Source organism: Pieris brassicae, unplaced genomic scaffold, assembly GCF_905147105.1.
Source record: "Pieris brassicae unplaced genomic scaffold, ilPieBrab1.1, whole genome shotgun sequence".
In the NCBI taxonomy this organism is placed as follows: domain Eukaryota; kingdom Metazoa; phylum Arthropoda; class Insecta; order Lepidoptera; family Pieridae; genus Pieris; species Pieris brassicae.
This window is the reverse complement of record NW_025576054.1, coordinates 18,231-38,369: the sequence shown is the minus strand read 5'-3', so window position 1 is coordinate 38,369 and position 20,139 is coordinate 18,231. Positions and strand designations below refer to the sequence as shown.

Genomic DNA, 20,139 nt, shown 5'->3' with positions numbered 1-20,139 from the left:
AGGTTTGGCCAACCATGATTTTTACGTTTTTGGGGAACTTATACGTGAGGCAGTCGCCGATATGATCTTGAATTGTCCGATTTCCTTTTAACGCTAAGAACATTTTACGTTATTTTTTATTTTTAACAGCTGTAGAGGACTTATTTTTTCTTAATAATAATTTTACCATTTTAGAGCCTTTTAGGTGAGTTAAATATATATATATATGTATATAAATATTTTTATAAAGTTTATTTTTTTTACAGAATTAATTTATTATTAATTTTAACCATTATTGTATACTGACCTTAAGGTTATTATCGGACTAATTTCTTTTAAATTTTTTTATAATAATAATTTTACCATTTTTAGGGCTTCTCGGGTGAGTTGAAAAATTTTATAAAGTTTATTTTTATTACAGAAATAATTGATTTTAATTTTTTTTATGAATTTTAACCATTACCTTAATTAAATCTATAATATTTTATGTTTAGAAGTTACAAGTCTCTTTAATATTATAACAAGGTTCTTACAGAAGTAATTTATTTATATTTTTTGTGTATAATAATAATTTAACCATTTTTAGAGGTTTTTAGGCGAGGTAAATATTTATATAGTTTTTTTTTTTTAATATTAATTGTTATAATTTTTTTTTACAAATGAAAATATAGATACTTATTTGTAGGTGGGTTCTTCAAATAAGTTTAGCGATTGGTTTTAAAACATGTACAGAAATTAAGATAGAGCTAAGCGACAGGTTTTTACCCGTAATACGGCCTGAAAGAAGATCAAACTGGGAACGGTAAAACAAAAACCAAAAAAAAAATCCAGAACTGATGGCCTGGTAATTTGTGCACTGTCCTACTGTCTTAGGCTGTGCACTTTGCCCTCTACCGCGAATTAATAAGTAGACAATACTTCAGTCAAGGGTGTTGCATTACACTGGACCTTGCAAGAGGGTACTATTAGAAAGCTGATGCTATTTGTGGTTTTAAGTGAGCAAGGGTTGCAAAGGTGATGAATGGGAAATTAGTAAACGAAGTCTAATTTTACATACATATTGCTCCCAGCACTTAAAGTTGGCACTGCTGATAAACAAACTTGATTTACTTCAGATGAATTGGACTCTGCAGTATGTTAACATTCAGCAGAGCCTAGTCGTTCATGGCTTGTTTTTTGTGGGGGTCGTATTTGACTGTAATTCACTTTGGGTTTATTATATTACAAATGACAACAAAATTGCGTTTTGGCACAACATATACCGGAATCGGAACGGAAAAAAGTCTCAATTTAAGTAACAAATCTAAAACTTTGATGTTATTTCATGTCGACAATTTAGCTTGCTTGTTAAGACTGTTATAATTTTTATATTAAAACTAGTATGTTTATAGTAAAATTACATATGACTTTTCTACATATATATATTCCCTGTGCATAATCAATACTTGACTTACACTAACAATAGTTTTCTTTTTATTATTTGTCTTAGTAGTGGATATGAAATACTTTTATTTGTGTCTGATGATAAAAATATCGTTCAACAGAATTGATAAGATATTGTAATGAAATTGAATGTAAGGAAATTATTGTATCAATTTGATCGGTTACCAATGAGTTTATATTTGACAAATTATTTGATAAAGTAATGTCAAATTTACGTCATCTCCAGAAGTAATAGTATCCTAATAAAAGCGATGGCTGAATATAATAAGTAAGTTTTGAGTGAATTGAAATATGTTGTTGAAACATAATACTGAGAACAAGTAGGGTTGTAGAAGTAGTTGGTGTTATTCATATAATTAGGTATTTTGTGAGAAATGAAAGTGCTTCAAGTAATTGTTGTGCTTACGATAAGATTTTTTTTATGATTTTAATATATATTTTTGTTAAATTTATGTTTTGAACACGAGACTAGAATATCAATTTTACATGATAAAATCACTTTTGTATAAAGGATCATAAAGGGATCACAATAGATTTAGTTATGTAAACTTTATTGTGAATCTGCTGTGAATATGAAGAGGTTACAGCAGATTTTGTTATTTAAAACTATTGTGAATGTGAAGAGGTCACAATAGATTTGATTATGTAACACTATTGTGACTATGAAGAGGTCACAATAGATTTGGTTATGTAAGACTATTGTGAATGTGAAGAGGTCACAATAGATTTGGTTATGTAAGACTATTGTGAATGTGAAGAGGTCACAATAGATTTGGTTATGTAAGACTATTGTGAATGTGAAGAGGTCACAATAGATTTGGTTATGTAAGACTATTGTGAATGTGAAGAGGTCACAATAGATTTGGTTATGTAAGACTATTGTGAATGTAAAGAGGTCACAATAGATTTGGTTATGTAACACTATTGTGAATGTAAAGAGGTCACAAGAGATTTGGTTATGTAACACTATTGTGAATGTGAAGAGGTCACAATATATTTGGTTATGTAAAACTATTGTGAATATTAAGAGGTCACAAGAGATTTGGTTATGTAAGACTATTGTGAATGTAAAGAGGTCACAAGAGATTTGGTTATGTAACACTATTGTGAATGTGAAGAGGTCACAATAGATTTGGTTATGTAAAACTATTGTGAATGTGAAGAGGTCACAATAGATTTGGTTATGTAAGACTATTGTGAATGTGAAGAGGTCACAATAGATTTGGTTATGTGAATGTGAAGAGGTCACAAGAGATTTGGTTATGTAACACTATTGTGAATGTGAAGAGGTCACAATAGATTTGGTTATGTAACACTATTGTGAATGTGAAGAGGTCACAATATATTTGGTTATGTAAAACTATTGTGAATATTAAGAGGTCACAAGAGATTTGGTTATGTAAGACTATTGTGAATGTAAAGAGGTCACAAGAGATTTGGTTATGTAACACTATTGTGAATGTGAAGAGGTCACAATAGATTTGGTTATGTAAGACTATTGTGAATGTGAAGAGGTCACAATAGATTTGGTTATGTAAGACTATTGTGAATGTGAAGAGGTCACAATAGATTTGGTTATGTGAATGTGAAGAGGTCACAATAGATTTAGTTAGTAAGACTATTGTAAATTATTGATAAAATTGATGACTTGATATTTTAAAAGAGTACCGAGAGTTTTTTACGCCGGCTTTTTCTCTCGGCCTACACCCTGTGTCTTCTTTGCCGATGAGTAGGGATGTCTACCGAGACAAATTCATATATTCCTTAATAAATGAACATAAATAATTAGTAACGTCACAATGGATTAAATTTAACTCTCTGTAGTTATAGATGTAATTCAAAAGTTAAAGTTAAAATTTCGTTTCTAATTTGAGTTGTATGTTACAAAGCATTCGATTGTTTACGAGTTGTTACGAATTGACTCGACCATTTTCGCGAAGTGGGATGGTCGCGTCGGAGGAGGGAGTTGTGATGATAAAAGAGGTTGTGACACATGCGCACGGGCCTTTTCTTCGTACAAGTTTGAAGTTATACAGTTCACGTAAAATCAGTGAAGTAAATTATAGTGAATTAGGTCATCATTGAAGTGTTTAATTTCCTACCCTAAGAACTAAATCAACTACCGCTAACACTTGTTAATATTTCAGTTTTCTATAAATTAAATTTTAATTTCAAAAATTCTTAAAAGGCCGGCAACACACTCGCGAACATTGAGTTCTATAAAAAATACTTATAAATAATATTCTTGTTTGTATTTAACTTCAACAAAGTCATAAAAATTCTTAATAGGCCGGCAACGCACTCGCAAAGCTGACATTGAGATTGTCCATGGACAATCTGTTCGTTTACCACCTATTCCATAAAAAACAGTAATTGGTAATAATCTTGTTTGTATTTAAATTTTCTTAAAATTTCAATACATAAGTCATAAAAATTCTTAAAAGGCCGGCAACACACTCGCGAATACTTCGACATTAAGCGTGTACGTTAACGGGGGTATCAGTTAACATCAGAAAAGGCTCCTGCCCGTTAAAACCTGTTCTACCCCTGTTCTATAAGAAATACTAATAAATAATATTCTTGTTTGTATTTAACTTCAAATAAGTCATACAAATTCTTAATAGGCCGGCAACGCACTCGCGAATTTGACATTGAGATTGTCCACGGACAATCTGTTCGTTTACTACCTGTTCCATGAAAAACAGTAATAAGTAATAATCTTGTTTGTATTTAAATTTTCTTAAAATTTCAATACATAAGTCATAAAAATTCTTAAAAGGCCGGCAACACACTCGCGAATACTTCGACATTAAGCGTGTACGTTAACGGGGGTATCAGTTAACATCAGAAAAGGCTCCTGCCCGCTAACACCTGTTCTATAAGAAATACTAATAAATAATATTCTTATTTGTAGTTATTGTAATAAAACAACGTGACTGAGCGAGTACCGGAAAAGAACTGAACTTTATTTTCTAAAGACAAAAGTAAAGAATCTCATAGACAACATTTGATGACACTCTGGTACAAGATGTCGCTAGTAGTAGGTACATCTATATTTTGCTATTTATAATACTCCCACTCAAAATATAGATACTATATAAACAAAAGAAACAATTACACTTTAACAATACCTAAAGTATTCAAATGTTTATAATGTTTTACAGCAGCGAGACTTTTTGTAAACAAATCTGCAGGCATATTTGATGTACATAGATAATTAACACTTATAATGTTTTCATTAATTAATTCTCTACAATAATGATATCTGACATCAATATGCTTCGTTTTATTATGGAATACAGGGTTTAACAACAATTTCTGTGCGCTCATACTATCATTATATAAAATGATCTTATACATACTTTTAGTAAGTTCAAATTGTAAATTTCTCAAATAAACTGCCTCTTTGCAGGCTTCTGATATGGATACATATTCAGATTCGGTACTAGAAAGTGTAATACATTTTTGCTTACTACAACTCTACTAGATATAACAGACCCAGACAAAGTATAACAAATTCCTGAATATGATTTCCTATCATTAACATCACTGCACCAGTCTGCATCAACATAACCTTCAATGTTTGCATTTTTGCCCTTACTATATTTTAAACCTAAATCTTTTGTCCCTTTCAAATACCTTAAAATTCTTTTGGCATAAACCCATTGTTGTTCAGTATTACAATTATTGAATTGACTTAAATATGACACTGCATAAGCTATATCGGGTCGTGTGAGCACAACCAAATACATTAGGCTCCCGATAAGCTGCTGATAGGGATTTTGATTACTACAATCATTTTCCTTCTTACATTTTAAGTTGACCTCCATTGGAGTATTCACAGTGTTACAATCAACCATATTGAACTTAGTCAACAATCTATCAATATATTTTTCTTGACTTAAAGTCACAGTACAATTATTATTTTGTTTATCAAATACAACTGACATGCCAAGACATTCCTTTACAATTCCCAAGTCTTTTAATACAAAAATCTTATTCAACATATCCTTAAGATTACTAGTTTCATTTCTATCATTTGAGAATACAAAGAAATCATCGACATATAATGTCACGATGGTTTTACTGCTGCCAGCAAATTTTGTATATAAACATGACTCTATTTGGGACTTAATATAACCATTAGCTAACATGCAACCATCCACTTTCTTATGCCATGCACGAGATGCCTGTTTGAGACCATATATAGCTTTGGTCAATTTTAAAACTTTATTATTTGGACAGACATAACCTAAAGGCTTTTGCATATATATTGTCTCAGACAGATCTCCATTTAAGAAAGCAGTTTTCACATCAAGATGTGTTACTTCTAAGTTGAACTGCACTGATAATGCGAATAATAACCTAAGTGTTGTATGCCGTACTACTGGAGAAAATGTTTCACTATAGTCCACACCATATTTTTGACTACACCCTTTAGCCACAAGTCTGGCTTGATAGCGGACATTATTTTCACTATGACACTTTTTTTTTAGAACCCACTTGCACTTAACTATATTGCCACTTGCAGGAATATCAACAACTTCCCATGCTTTGTTGTCTTCAAAGCTTTTCAGCTCTTCTTTCACTGCCTGTTCCCATTGCTCCTTCTCTGGTCCCCTTAGTGCTTCTTCTAATGTCAGTTCATCACTAAAATATTCATTACACTGTTCTGTGCACATATATCCAAACCTTTCTGGTTTTTGTCTCACCCGTTGTGACTTTGATGTGGTTTCTGGTTGCTGTTCTTCCTCAGATGTCATGGACTCCTCCTCTGGTACATAGGTTTCATCCATGTCATTCGTTAAAATGAATGAATCCTCTCCATCATGGTCTGACACCTCTCCCACTGAAGATGTATGTGGACTATTTTCTGCTGGTTTGTCTTCTACCACTTCCATTTCAATCATATTTTCTTGATGAGATAACTTTTCATATATGAAGACAACATCTCGACTGGTTATAATAGCCTTTGTTGAAGGATTGTATAACCTATACCCTTTGACATCCTCAGGGTAACCAACCAGTATGCATTGTTCTGATTTCTTGTCCCACTTACGTCTTCTCTCCTTGGGTATATGTCTCATGACAGTACTACCAAAAATCCTTAAATGACTGAGGTTGGGTTTGCCTCCTGTCCACAACTTGTACGGTGTACAGTGGTTCAATCCACCTTTTACAATTCTATTTTGTAAATAGACTGCTGTGTCTATTGTCTCTGTGTGCTGAAGCCATTAGGCTTCAGCCCAAAATTCCTTGCCTAATCTTGCATCAAATAAAAGGCATCTTGCTTTCTCGATCAGAGTCCTATTCATACATTCACAAAGCCCGTTTTGCTCAGGAGTATAGGGATTGGTTCTTTGATGAATTATACCCAGTTTCTTCAAATAATTATCAAAATCTCTGTTACAGAACTCTGTGCCATTATCACTTTTTATTTTACAAGTATTTTTATTTTATTTGACGTTGAATTCTCAACTCTTGCTTTATATTCTTTAAAATATTGTAAAGTCTCATTTTTACCTTTTAAAAAATAAACATATGTCATGCTGCTGTGATCATCAACAAAAATGAGAAAGTACCTTGATCCTCCTAGCGATACATTCTCCATAGGGCCACATATATCACTGTGTACTATTTCCAATAGCTTAGTACTCCTGTTCCCTTTATTATCGAAGGGCAACCGACTTTGTTTTCCTTCACAGCACACTATACAGTTGGACTTGTTGATGTCGGCCTTCTCAGTTAATTTGACCTTCTCAGTTAATTTGACCCCCTCCACAGCATCCTGCATTTTATTCATGTTATCACTGTTGACATGTCCCAATCTACGATGCCAAACTTCTGGAGACTCTGCTGTTGCTGCCACCAAACAAGATGAAGTATTTAGTTTATAAACTCCATTTATAAGTGATGCAGTCGCTACTAGAGTGTCCTGTTTATTAAATATCTCGCATCCATCGCTTGTAAAATACACCTTGTTACCCTGCCATATCAGTTGGCTTACTGACAATAAGTTGGTAGATAATTTGGGCACACACAACACTTTTTCAACAGTTATGTTAAAGTCACATCCTTCAGTTGATGTTGTTATGTTTACTTTTCCACAACACAACACTGGGATTTTATTCTGGTTAGCAACCATGATTTCCTTGGTGAACCCAGAATAACATTCGTCGACCATCCAATCTTTATTGCTTGTCAAATGCGAACTTGACCCAGAGTCGACATACCAGTCACTCTTGTCAAATATTCTGCTAAAAAACACGGCACTGAATGCATTACTTGTTTTTGACGATTTATTTTCAGAATTCTTATAAGATTTATCTTTATAAGTGCATTGATTACGGTAGTGGCCATGTTGTTTACAATTATAACATTTGACGTATTGTTTTTCTTTGACAGATGTCGACATTCGTTCATTCTCACCATTTTTTTTTTTTTTTTTTAATAATTTTATGGCCTGGTAACGAGACCTTTAAGCCCATTCTCACCATCTTTCTTGTACATAGACTGTGTACTCTTTACACTCTTTGATTTTTGATTCTTGCGGAAACAAGCAAACGCATTGTTGGCATCACTGTCTTCCGGTCCAATGTCCATCAATTTCCCTTTAATGGCGTCGGTTGTGATTATCATGCCCGAATGCTCGATTGCCATTATCATGGGCATATATTTTTCAGATAATCCAGCCAACATGATAGATCCGATCCACTCATCACTTATGCCAAAACCCGTACCTTGTAATTTCTGACCAGCTTCAACAATTTGTGTTACATATGACGTCATCGAAGTGCAATTTTCTAATCGAATAGAAATTAAATTCCTCAGAAGACTTATTTTTCTTGTAAATCCCGAGTCATCGAATAACATCTTCAATTTATCCCACAATTCTTTCGATGTTGCTACATTCTTTATATGAATATAAAGAGCCGGGTCAATTGTTAGAATCAACTTCGCTTTTGTTCTCGCATCGTCTGCAGCTGCTGGAGCAACGTTGGGCTCAGGTTTGATACACCCAACCATTCCCTCTAAGACAAGGAAATTTTCTGCTGCGAAACACCATTCACTGTAATTTTCACGCCCTTGCAGTTTCGGCACACTAATGTGATAGTTCGAACTGGACGCCATTACTGATGCCTGACGCGACACAATAAATCTGCACAACTCAACACACTTAGTCCTATTCTGCCACGAATTATTATTATCGATAATGTCCTGATAATCAATAATTATACTGTCGCGAGAACTAAGTACTTTTTATGAGCCAGGAGCGGCCTGGGCCCATAACCTGTAATAAAACAACGTGACTGAGCGAGTACCGGAAAAGAACTGAACTTTATTTTCTAAATACAAAAGTAAAGAATCTCATAGACAACATTTGATGACACTCTGGTACAAAATGTCGCTAGTAGTAGGTACATCTATATTTTGCTATTTATAATATTTATCTTCAAATAAGTCATACAAATTCTTAATAGGCCGGCAACGCACTCGCGAACTTGACATTAAGATTGTCCACGGACAATCTGTTCGTTTACCACCTGTTCCAAGAAAAACAGTAATAAGTAATAATCTTTTTAATATTTCAGTTTACTATAAATTACAATTTTTAAGTTTAAAAATTCTTAAAAGGCCTGCAACACACTCGCGAACATTGCGAGTGTGCAGTAACGGCGGTATCAGTTAAGAACTGTTGTAATTCTTGTTAGGGCACGATAATTATACACACAGTATCCGTAATAAAGAAATATATTTACTGTTTAACTTGGAAGTGATATGTCTGCTTCCTACCACGATACACATTGGAATGAAACAGAAATGACCTGGAGCAGAGTGAGGTAAAGACAATTTGGCGCCTCGACAAGATGGCGGCTCGATCGCTCATTCAAATGACAGGAAAAAGTCAATACAATGATTAATTTTTGCAATATTACTCAAATAAATCAACATGCCCCCTCAAAAATTAATTCTTGTACAAATCAAATGCCTAAACAGAACTATATAACTTCCAAGCGAGTCTGGGAAAATACAAAAATAATGATCCAACATTTGTTGCTCGGATAAGGGAAATCCCAGAAAAACCTTATCAGATCATTTCATCATCTTAAATTCGATACATTATTTACATTACATATAATTATCAGAACACAATGAATATAACAGAATAATTAAATTAATAACAAATAATAGCCAACTCATTAAATATTATAATTGTAAACCCATGTTTCTCCTCATTTCATGAAACGTAACCGCTGGTAATGGTTTTGTTAACGCATCTGCAGGTTATTGACCTGTGGGAATGTATTTTAGCTTTATTACATTTTTCTCTATTTGTTCCCTAGAAAAATGTCTGTCTGTCAGTTAATTGTCTTCATATATTACAATAGGAGTGGATATATCAATATGAATACTCCTTACCAAAGATTTAAGCCATAAAGGCTTCATATAAGGCCATATACTCAGCCGCTGTGGAGGAGGCTGCTACTGACTATTGTTTCTTTGTTGTCCAGGTTATTGAACAATGTTCAAACAATTTAAATATATACCCGGTTGTACTCTTTACATCATTACCTCCCCAATCGGAGTCCACATACCCAGTTAAGATGTTATTATATTCACACCTTTTATAACATAATTTAAAATCAGTTGTGCCTTTTAAATATCTAAGCACTTTTTTGAGGCATTGCCACAATTCTTTATTATTTTAATTTGTGTACCTACTTAATATATTAACGCTAGTGCTTAAGTCAGGTCGAGTACATAGCATTATATACATTAGACAACCAATTAAATTGCGACATGGAGCAGTGTAATTTTTTCTGAGTTTAGTGCTTCATAATTGAGTTTACTATCCATAGGAGTAGTTGCAGGTTTTTGTTGCAATCCTGCATGCAAAATTTATTTAAAACTGTTTTAATATAAGCACTTTGATCTAACATTATCATATCATCGCAACGAGTTATTTTAATTCCAAGAAATAATTTAATTTCATGTAAATCTGTCATTTTAAATTTACTCATTAAATATATTTTAAAACTGTTTATTGTATTTACATTAGCACTCACTATTACCAAATCATCAACATAAAGTACCACATAAATATTTTTCTGTATATCTCCTTTATTTAGTATATAAATACATCTATCTACTGATGAATTCTGAAAACCCTCCCGCCTAAGAGACTGTTCAAAAATTTCAAACCAGTATCTAGCGGCTTGCTTTAGCCCATATAATGCTTTATTTAATTTACACACATAACCATTTTTGCAAGACTGGAACTTTTTTCTGGAACTTTCATATATATTTCTTCCTGTAGTACCCCATTTAGAAATGCAGTTTTTACGTCCATGTGATGTACAAGTAAATTATATTGATTAGCAAAAGCAATAATAAATCTAAAACTAGCTATTCTTGCAACAGGTGCAAAAGTCTCATTATAGTCTATGAGATATTCCTGGCTAAAAGCCCTAGCAACGAGTCGAGCTTTATAGCGTAAAGGCTTTCCGAATTCATCATTTTTTATATTAAACATCCATTTGCAATCTATAATATTTTTGTTATCTGGCCGTGGTACTAAAGTCCATGTTTTATTTAAAAATAGAGAATTTAATTGCACCTTCCCAATGAACTCTATCGTCTCGTGTTTTAATCTCTTGAAACGAATTTGGTATTTTACACAAAATTGAACTAGCACACATAAGGTTATCATCGATTTCTTTATAAGAAATAGGGGGACGACTTTAAGCCTATCACTCCTACGTGGTTCAATACAACTGGTTGTGTCCTCATTATTTACGACCACTGAAAGATCATCAGAATGTGCATTTGGTTGTTCAAATTCGACGATGTCATGGTTAGTTTTGCGAATTTTCTGAGGAACTTCATAATCATCAGATTTACAGGTATCTGATTTATATCTGTCAGTTTTTTGAGACTTTATTGACTTTGAAATGTTGTCAATGTTAACATTATCATGAGAATTTACTATATTCTCTTCAGGTCGCAACGCAGGCCTGGATTGAAGTAATTTGTCTCATCTACTATGACATCTCTGACAGTAATAAATTTTTCGCATTTAGGATTCCAAACTTTATAACCGTTTGGTTCGTATCCCACAAGAATACCTTTCCATGACTTAACATCGAATTTTGTCTTATATAACTTATCATGCACATAAACTGTTGAACCAAAAAAATTTAAATATTTTATTTGTGGTTTTTTGTTATGCCACATTTACGAATTCAATCATCATGTAAGTAATTTATATATTATTTAACATTGTACATTATAGTATGAAGTTGTAATAATTTTAAGCAGCATTATTTTCTTTAGGTGACGTAATTGGTGAATAATATTGTAATTGAAAAGGATATTTCTCTTTAAATGTACAAGCTGTGTGTGATGCAGAAATAAAATATATTAATGTTGTTCCCCATGGCCTGGTGCCGCTCATGATGCAACAACTTTTGTAAACTCAGTTCTACAAGTTAATTCAAATTTATTGATAAGAAGGTAGAACTTGATAAATGTGCCAACTAAATTAACAGGTATATTTGTTTATAGCTTAATATCGTACAGGTCTACTGAGAAATCACTGGATGGTTGTTAATAGTGCTTACTCAAATATACCTTATTCATTAACACCATTTCTCTGACTGACCAGAGATATGATGAAGTACACATTAAGAATAGGAATACTATAGAGAGGTAAATATATAGTATAATTTAGAGTATTAATAATTATACTATGTCAAAAAGTTGCAAGATATGTGACCCAAATGAAACATGATGTAAGGTTAAAATATTTGTCTTTTTCGGAAAATTTGGAGTATGGAAATGTCGCTTTAACATTGTATTTATTACTAGCTTAAGTTCAAGCTATTGTTATTGCCACAGCTGTTATGCAAAATATTTGTAAGGATTATAATTTGTAGATATACCGGCAGAAGTTTTAGTTCCAACACTTGATACAGTTTCAAGTCAAGAAGTTAATGAAGGAAATCAAGACGTAACTGAAAGAACAAGCTTTATTTATTATTTTGGAAAATTAATATATTCTTCTTAATTCTAGCAGAAACAAACATGTTGTATTTAAATGTCCTTTTGTACATATAAAATACTAGTACTTATTTTTCTTAGAAGAAAGTTAGTTAAAATTTTAATAAGTTATGTCGTTAATCTACCTATAAAATTAAATTATTATTTATCATAACCATGTAATGTAATGAAATATTAGGAAAAATAAATAAAACATAACATAATATAAAATTTATTTCATTATACTCTTATATATTACTAATATGTAATCCAATGTTATAAACAAATGTTATAAATGTAAACCAATGAAAATGTTAAAACCATCAACTTCAACTTCAACGAACATTAAAAAAACAGAACTGGTACAATTGGTTCAGGCTTTGTATAGTTATGCGCTTACCTACACATTCTGCGATTCATTTTTTATATTATAGATGACACTGATGACAAAGGCACTCTTCTCGGTTGCTGGAATGAGAGATAAGTTTCATTAGGTTAGAAAATTATGGTTCCCGAAACTAAGAGCCTTCTGAAAAGCGGTCACCACGTTCGAGTAGTCCACAGGAAAACAAATATGATGCCAAACTCATTGCCGTTAATAATTTTTCCTAACGTTTTAAATATGATAGCAAACGATGGAAAGCCATTAAATAAATTGACCAGGAAACCGTGTAAGCCTTCGCCCCATCGCCAAAGTTCTTTAGTAATTTTAGTAAGATGAGGAAATTGAATTGAATCACTATACATTTCTTAACAAAAGTCAACCGATTTAATTTAATTTATAGGTTGGTCTGACGCACGATACCATTGTAAGTCCGGTAAAACTATCGATGGTTAAAATATTTACTCTCTAGACCCTTCGTGTAAAACCAGCCATATTCTGCTGCTGGACAGGCAGAGGTAGGCACGTAAGCCATCTAATTGTGCGAGATTTTGAAAAATTTGTTTATTATTATCATATTAACAGATTTAAGTTCTACATTTTATTATATACCCAAGAATTTACAAGAATTTCATTACTCTTTTCAGTATTTACAATAAATCCTTTAGCTTCAAGAAGTGTTCTAGCGTCCTGAATATTTTGTAAACATTCAGTGTAGCTGGAGGACATAAACTTAATATTTCTTGTGTTAGCTTCTAATATTAATTTAATTATTCTAAATTCTAAACATTTTTATGAAACATATTCTTAAGAATCTTGCTACAAGTGCGCATGTGCAATAGTTACTCATTTGACTCGTTCGGTTGTTTACGAGTTGTTACGAATTGACTCGACCATTTTCCCGAAGTGGGATGGTCGAGTCGGAGGAGGGAGTTGTGATTATAAAAGAGGTTGTGACACATGCGCAGGGGCCACTTTCGCTTCCGACCGCCGACCCGTGCGGATGTCTGCTCCAGTGCTCTCTCCGTGTGAGTCATCAGTGCTGTAGTGCCATCTCGCTCGCTCCGTGTGAGTCATCGCCGCTTGCCAGTGCGCACGCGCTGTCCGACCGCTGCCTTGCTGCCTGCTGCCCTCTCATTGGTCAGTCCGATCGCTGCCTTGCTGCCTGCCGCCCTCTCATTGGTCGCTTCGCTTCAATTTATGAACGCGGGTTTACCTGCGGCCCTCAGATAGCCACCTAACGGTGCCAAACGGTTATCTGTCGGTTAACGCCTTGTGCGGGAGTGTTTTTGTTGTAATTTATAGATTGTTCGAATTTGCTTTGTTCAGTCTCTGAATATAGTTTACTTTTAGGAACATCGCTGACCAAGAAAAAGGTATTTTATAACCTTTTATCCACGATAATAGAGTTGTATCACAAGTAATAAGTGAATAACATTCTTTGATAAACTACCAGTGAGCGCGAGGTGGCGCGCGCGGCGCTGGACGCGACTGCCTATAGTAGGCTGTGAGCAAGCTCCTTCATCCTGGATTCCCCTTTTGCCTATGATTAAATTCTTTTTGACCTTCTTTGTCCTTTTCTGATTTTGATGCGAGCTTGTAGTCAACTAATCTCTTACTGAATAGGTACTTGTATACCTATGTTCCTTGAAGTTGTTCTTTTAGATCTTTTAAGGCTATATAGAATAAAGTTGTGTCGTGTGACTGAGTCTTGGTATTGTGTGTCACATTGGAATCCGTATCCATAAGTAATTTTAATAGGTACATATTTCTTGTTTCCGCAGACAAGAACACTGTGAGTGGCCTCTGCTAAACAAGAAGTAGCTGTAGCATTTGGTTTCATTTGAAACCTGCGTCCTATATTAATCCTGTTTGAGATTGCGGTCTTTTCCTCTGGGTTCAAATTGGGTGCATTGATTAGAATACTTAGATAAAAGTTGTAAAGTGTAAGCTTACTGCAAGATCAAACTGTATGTCTTCACCTGGAGTATTAGACTTTGATGGATCTTCTCCCGATACCTGCAGCAGTTCATTGTCTCATCCAGCGACAAGTGGTCGTTAGGGCGGCGGCCGTGCGTTACCTGTTACGCGACGCTTTTGGTTATGTACGCCTTCGTTCGAGGATACATTACAACTGGATTTACACACGTGTAGTTACAATTTCAATCAAATGAAAACTGAGGGTAGTATTAAAGTCTCAAAGCTCAATGTATAATAAAACTTCACTTACAGGTAAGTCATATTGACGATTTTGTGTTGTACTTTGCCAAAACATGGTAGGGAAAATACTCAAAATGCGGTATACCATCAAAAGAAGATTCTTCCTTATCCTTGCATAGGTTCCCTCTTCCGTCCGAGAATGGGCCTCTGAAGTAAGTAGATCGGTTAATCTTTCCAATATGGACCGTCGATATTTGAGGTTTTAGAGGGGCGGGGAGGGGGTTGACGGCTACTTCGGAGCTTTTATATATACTCTAGGAGTAGGGCAGACAAGACCATGTGGATAGTGGGGTGCTCTGATTCGGTTTTGGGTACTTTTTTGATATTAAAAAAGTACAGGATAATACAGAATTAGATAATACAGAAAGTTACAAACAATGAAAAAAATATTTTCAGCTATAAATTTCATTTTAAAATCCACAACAGACCTTATGCAATCCAACTTTTTCAAAATTCCAGTAAGCAATTTTTTTTTTTTTTTTACTAATGATTTATTATTTTATAACCTGACCTGAAATAACATAAATCAAAACTTACTTTAACTCATCCGAGTAAGGATTAAGCCTTCTGCCAGATGACCTAGTAAGTCTGGGCATCGCAGCAAATTCCTCGCCAGGACTAGTCAGCCCACTAGGACCAGCAACCGGTTCGTCAAGGATCGGCGCAGAAGAGGAGGCCGTGACAAGCGGCTAATTTGAGTCCAACACTTGCACTTCACTTAACTCTTCAAACAATGGGCTTCGGAGACGCCATGGTAGTCAAACGTTGTAAGTTTATAGGAGTACGTAAAACGATTTCTACTGCAAGGGTGACAAACGATGACTGGACGCCATTAAACAAAATGAATGGCTTAAAAACAAATTTAGTGATCACCAAAAAGTATCGATACCCGAGTAATATCGATATTTTCAATAACTTTTGTACTATCTACAAAACAAATATGGGCATTTAAACCGATGATCCATATTAGAAAGTTTAATGTCGATACCAGAGTAGTATCGATACTTTGAAAATTTTCGGAACCCTACACTAAGTGATTGACGTTTGACATCAATTATTTGTCAAATATATTTTGTAATTGCGTGTTGTTACTTACCAATTTGTGTGAAAAGTTTTAATAAATGTATCTCATGAACCGTAAGTTTGCGCAACCTAAATCTTTGCAAAACTCTTTCTTTTAGTGAGTACTATCTACAAAAAAATGGGCATTTAAATCGACGGTCCATATTGGAAAGATTATCCAAAACAGCTTCACTATTAACTATGTCTAATGAAAACTTTATTTTTAGTGTTAAAGTTTGGGCTAAATTTTGTTTTCCTAATGGTGATGGGACATCCATTGAATCATTAAAAACAGTGAATGCCCAGCATAGGATACTATGTGAAAATCATTTGAATGAATCTTCATTTACCAGCAGCGATAGGAAAAGACTTAACAAGTTAGATTAAGAGTGAATAGAGGAGGATATAGACCAATTAAAAAACAAACATTGTAGTCCATATAGAGCAAGTTATGACATCCAAGTGAGTATTTACATTCATATTCTACCTAAGTCAAATAGACAAATTTTTATAGTCATGCTTTTTTACATAGAGGTAGGTAGGCAGTACATTTCTGACACACATCTAGGTGATATATGGATGATTAAAAGTTTTCTATTTTCTCCATCCACTTATTGGATTTGTTATCTTTTTCGAATTTTTTATTCAATTATTTTTGTATATTTTCCAGGAACCATCAACTAGCAAAGGTATTTTGTAGGACTTGGACGTGAAAAAGTTCAGTGAACTTACAGCTCAAAAGCAAACGCTGTCTAAGAGATGCAGAAAAAATCTATCTGAAATAGTGAGGCTCTGAAAAAAGTTTCAAGGTGATAAAAACTCCAAAAGATCTATATTAAGTGTACTAACATCAAACGAACCTAGCAATGAAATATTAAAAAGCACATTAAATAATTCATTTTCTTTACTATTACAAAGCCAACTGAAAAACTTTATAAGAAAATTAACTGGAATGAGATGGACACTGGATGATAAAGTGAACGTCTTGAGCATCTATAAGAAATCAAACTTTTGTTTTATATTATTGATTAGGTTATTTTGAAAGAAAATATTTTTTTAACTGGATTATTATACATAATTATAAGTTTATAATAATACAAATAGTTTTAATCCGGTATAAAAAAATTGGTTTCTTTCAATGTGTAAAAGCTATGTTAACCAAAGACAATACTAGGTTATTTTGTCAGCTCTCTCAAGGCATTATTGAACAAAATTCCAATGGTATGTGGAATCAACAGCCCAGTAATACAGACAGTAAAAGAAATCACAAAAGACCAAGATGTCAATGATAATTTATGTAAAATGGCTTTTGATGAAATGTCAATAAGAAAAAATCTGACATATAACGTAAAACTCAATGCTAAGGCCGTACTAGTGTGATAGCAAACCATAGTCGAACTTTCATGGTTATTGGTGTTCGAAAATGCTGGAAACAGCCAATAGCATTTTACTTCTCAGGAGATTGTGACACAGCAGACAAGTCAGCAGCTCTTGTCGAGGAGGTAACCACTTCTTTAGAATATTATACAAAATGTGGTTGAATATTAATTTTTACAAATTTACATTGGCTTGTTTGCTTGAGTGCATGTTTAAAGATTTAATTTTTTTTTAAACGGTATTTCCAATTTACACTAGATATACAAATAAACAGAAAACTAAACATAGGTTGGTATAATAATTTAATTAATTGAACAGCGGAAAGATATTAAAACTTTTTTATGACTTATTTATCCATTGAACCATGACCATCCATTGACTTATTTATCCGCTAGTGGCCTTTGGCAATTATTTCCCTGCATCAAGTAGTTGTTAGTATTGCCTTATTGCCTAATTAAAATAACTAATAATTGATGTACCTCTGCTGTACCATATTTATTTTCTTATTGCCGCTTGACCTGTGATTGGTTAAAATTGTTTTGAGAATAAGATCATAACCTTCCATTGCAGGTACAGTAAAGTGGAGCCACATAGAGGAGTTTTATAATAAAGATCGCGAGAATCCCAACCGTGTTTGCTCCAGCTTTAACCCAGCACCACTTACAACCAGTACAGAATGGCAAACAGAAAATCAAAGAGCGCCTAGCAGATCAAATTTTAAGCCATTCGGTTGCAGTTGGAATATTTGCCAAAGTAAGTTTCAAAATTTTATTGAAAAGTACTTCCGTCCGCGATGGCCTCCTAAACTACTTAACCGATTTTAAATTAAATTGGCACACCGTGAGCGGTCTGGTCCAACTTAAGAGATAGGGTAGCTTAGATCTTTAATTATAGTCGCAATTTTATTTTATTGCAAATTATTTGTCTATAATTAATTGACAGTCACAATTATTCGACTGAATTGAGTAAGTGATCAATAGATGGCACTGCTATGGTAAACCGACAAACGTGTCATATAAGCTACAATTCAATATCATGATTACCACGTGTTATTGAGGCTAAAGTATGAACTTTTTTAATTTTTGGTGTTAGCCAACCACGTGTTACTTAGACCGAAGTGTAAATCAAATTCAAATCTAAAACCACATTCTATGGCAGCTAGTAATTATATAATTTATTTTACCTTCAGATGAATGATGACAAGACGCCCCTGGAACAACTGTCGCTGGACAAGCTTTTCGACTGAACGGAGATTCGACCGACAGGAAAGAGGTATAAACACTTATTGTAATAATACTTGACATCTGTAATTGTGGATGTGATCCAAACCCCACGTCGGTCCAATTAAAAACTAGCTTAGGCAATTAGTAGCAGCGTTTTTAATACGCTGAAATTATTATTCTTCGAAGACACTAAACCTAGCTGCGCAACTGAATATCCCTGTAACAGCCAGATGGAACCTCCAACCTCCCAGGGAATTTAAGTGGCATCGCCGACTCGGCTACGCCTACGTCTGGCTATGCTCTCGGGGTGTAACTCCCATGATTAAGTTAATCGTTATGAAACGAATAACTGTATGTTGAAGAGAGTGCCTGCGTCTGGCTATGCTCTCGGAGTGTAACTCCCATGATTTAGTTAATCGTTATGAAACGAATAACTGTATGTTGAAGAGAGTGCCTGCGTCTGGCTATGCTCTCGGAGTGTAACTCCCATGATTTAGTTAATCGTTATGAAACGAATAACTGTATGTTGAAGAGAGTGCCTGCGTCTGGCTATGCTCTCGGAGTGTAACTCCCATGATTTAGTTAATCGTTATGAAACGAATAACTGTATGTTGAAGAGAGTGCCTGCGTCTGGCTATGCTCTCGGAGTGTAACTCCCATGATTTAGTTAATCGTTATGAAACGAATAACTGTATGTTGAAGAGAGTGCCTGCGTCTGGCTATGCTCTCGGAGTGTAACTCCCATGATTTAGTTAATCGTTATGAAACGAATAACTGTATGTTGAAGAGAGTGCCTGCGTCTGGCTATGCTCTCGGAGTGTAACTCCCATGATTTAGTTAATCGTTATGAAACGAATAACTGTATGTAGAAGAGAGTGCCTGCGTCTGGCTATGCTCTCGGAGTGTAACTCCCATGATTTAGTTAATCGTTATGAAACGAATAACTGTATGTAGAAGAGAGTGCCTGCGTCTGGCTATGCTCTCGGAGTGTAACTCCCATGATTTAGTTAATCGTTATGAAACGAATAACTGTATGTAGAAGAGAGTGCCTGCGTCTGGCTATGCTCTCGGAGTGTAACTCCCATGATTTAGTTAATCGTTATGAAACGAATAACTGTATGTAGAAGAGAGTGCCTGCGTCTGGCTATGCTCTCGGAGTGTAACTCCCATGATTTAGTTAATCGTTATGAAACGAATAACTGTATGTTGAAGAGAGTGCCTGCGTCTGGCTTTGCTCTCGGAGTGTAACTCCCATGATTTAGTTAATCGTTATGAAACGAATAACTGTATGTAGAAGAGAGTGCCTGCGTCTGGCTATGCTCTCGGAGTGTAACTCCCATGATTTAGTTAATCGTTATGAAACGAATAACTGTATGTTGAAGAGAGTGCCTGCGTCTGGCTATGCTCTCGGAG

General features: G+C 34.3%; 3 long non-coding RNA genes across 8 annotated transcripts; 2 read left to right on the top strand and 1 right to left on the bottom strand.

Annotated features, from left to right (window-relative positions):
* Nucleotides 1-10,930: 10,930 nt before the first annotated feature.
* LOC123719422 lies at nt 10,931-12,419 on the top strand. Its single transcript, XR_006755480.1, has 3 exons — nt 10,931-11,677; nt 11,758-12,132; nt 12,360-12,419. It is a non-coding gene; the product is annotated as an uncharacterized LOC123719422 (long non-coding RNA).
* Nucleotides 12,420-12,825: 406 nt separating this feature from the next.
* LOC123719421 lies at nt 12,826-15,968 on the bottom strand. 3 transcript variants are annotated; one of them, XR_006755477.1, is made up of 4 exons: nt 15,602-15,968; nt 15,075-15,211; nt 14,801-14,925; nt 12,826-12,930 (listed from the first exon to the last, which is right to left on the bottom strand). It is a non-coding gene; the product is annotated as an uncharacterized LOC123719421 (long non-coding RNA). The 3 variants fall into 3 exon arrangements; XR_006755478.1 differs by having other exon boundaries at nt 14,827-14,925; XR_006755479.1 differs by lacking the exon at nt 14,801-14,925 and having other exon boundaries at nt 15,602-15,967.
* Nucleotides 15,969-16,117: 149 nt separating this feature from the next.
* LOC123719420 lies at nt 16,118-18,774 on the top strand. 4 transcript variants are annotated; one of them, XR_006755476.1, is made up of 6 exons: nt 16,118-16,201; nt 16,354-16,588; nt 16,797-16,935; nt 17,585-17,628; nt 18,074-18,256; nt 18,693-18,774. It is a non-coding gene; the product is annotated as an uncharacterized LOC123719420 (long non-coding RNA). The 4 variants fall into 4 exon arrangements; XR_006755475.1 differs by having other exon boundaries at nt 17,314-17,628; XR_006755473.1 differs by having other exon boundaries at nt 17,301-17,628.
* Nucleotides 18,775-20,139: the final 1,365 nt, after the last annotated feature.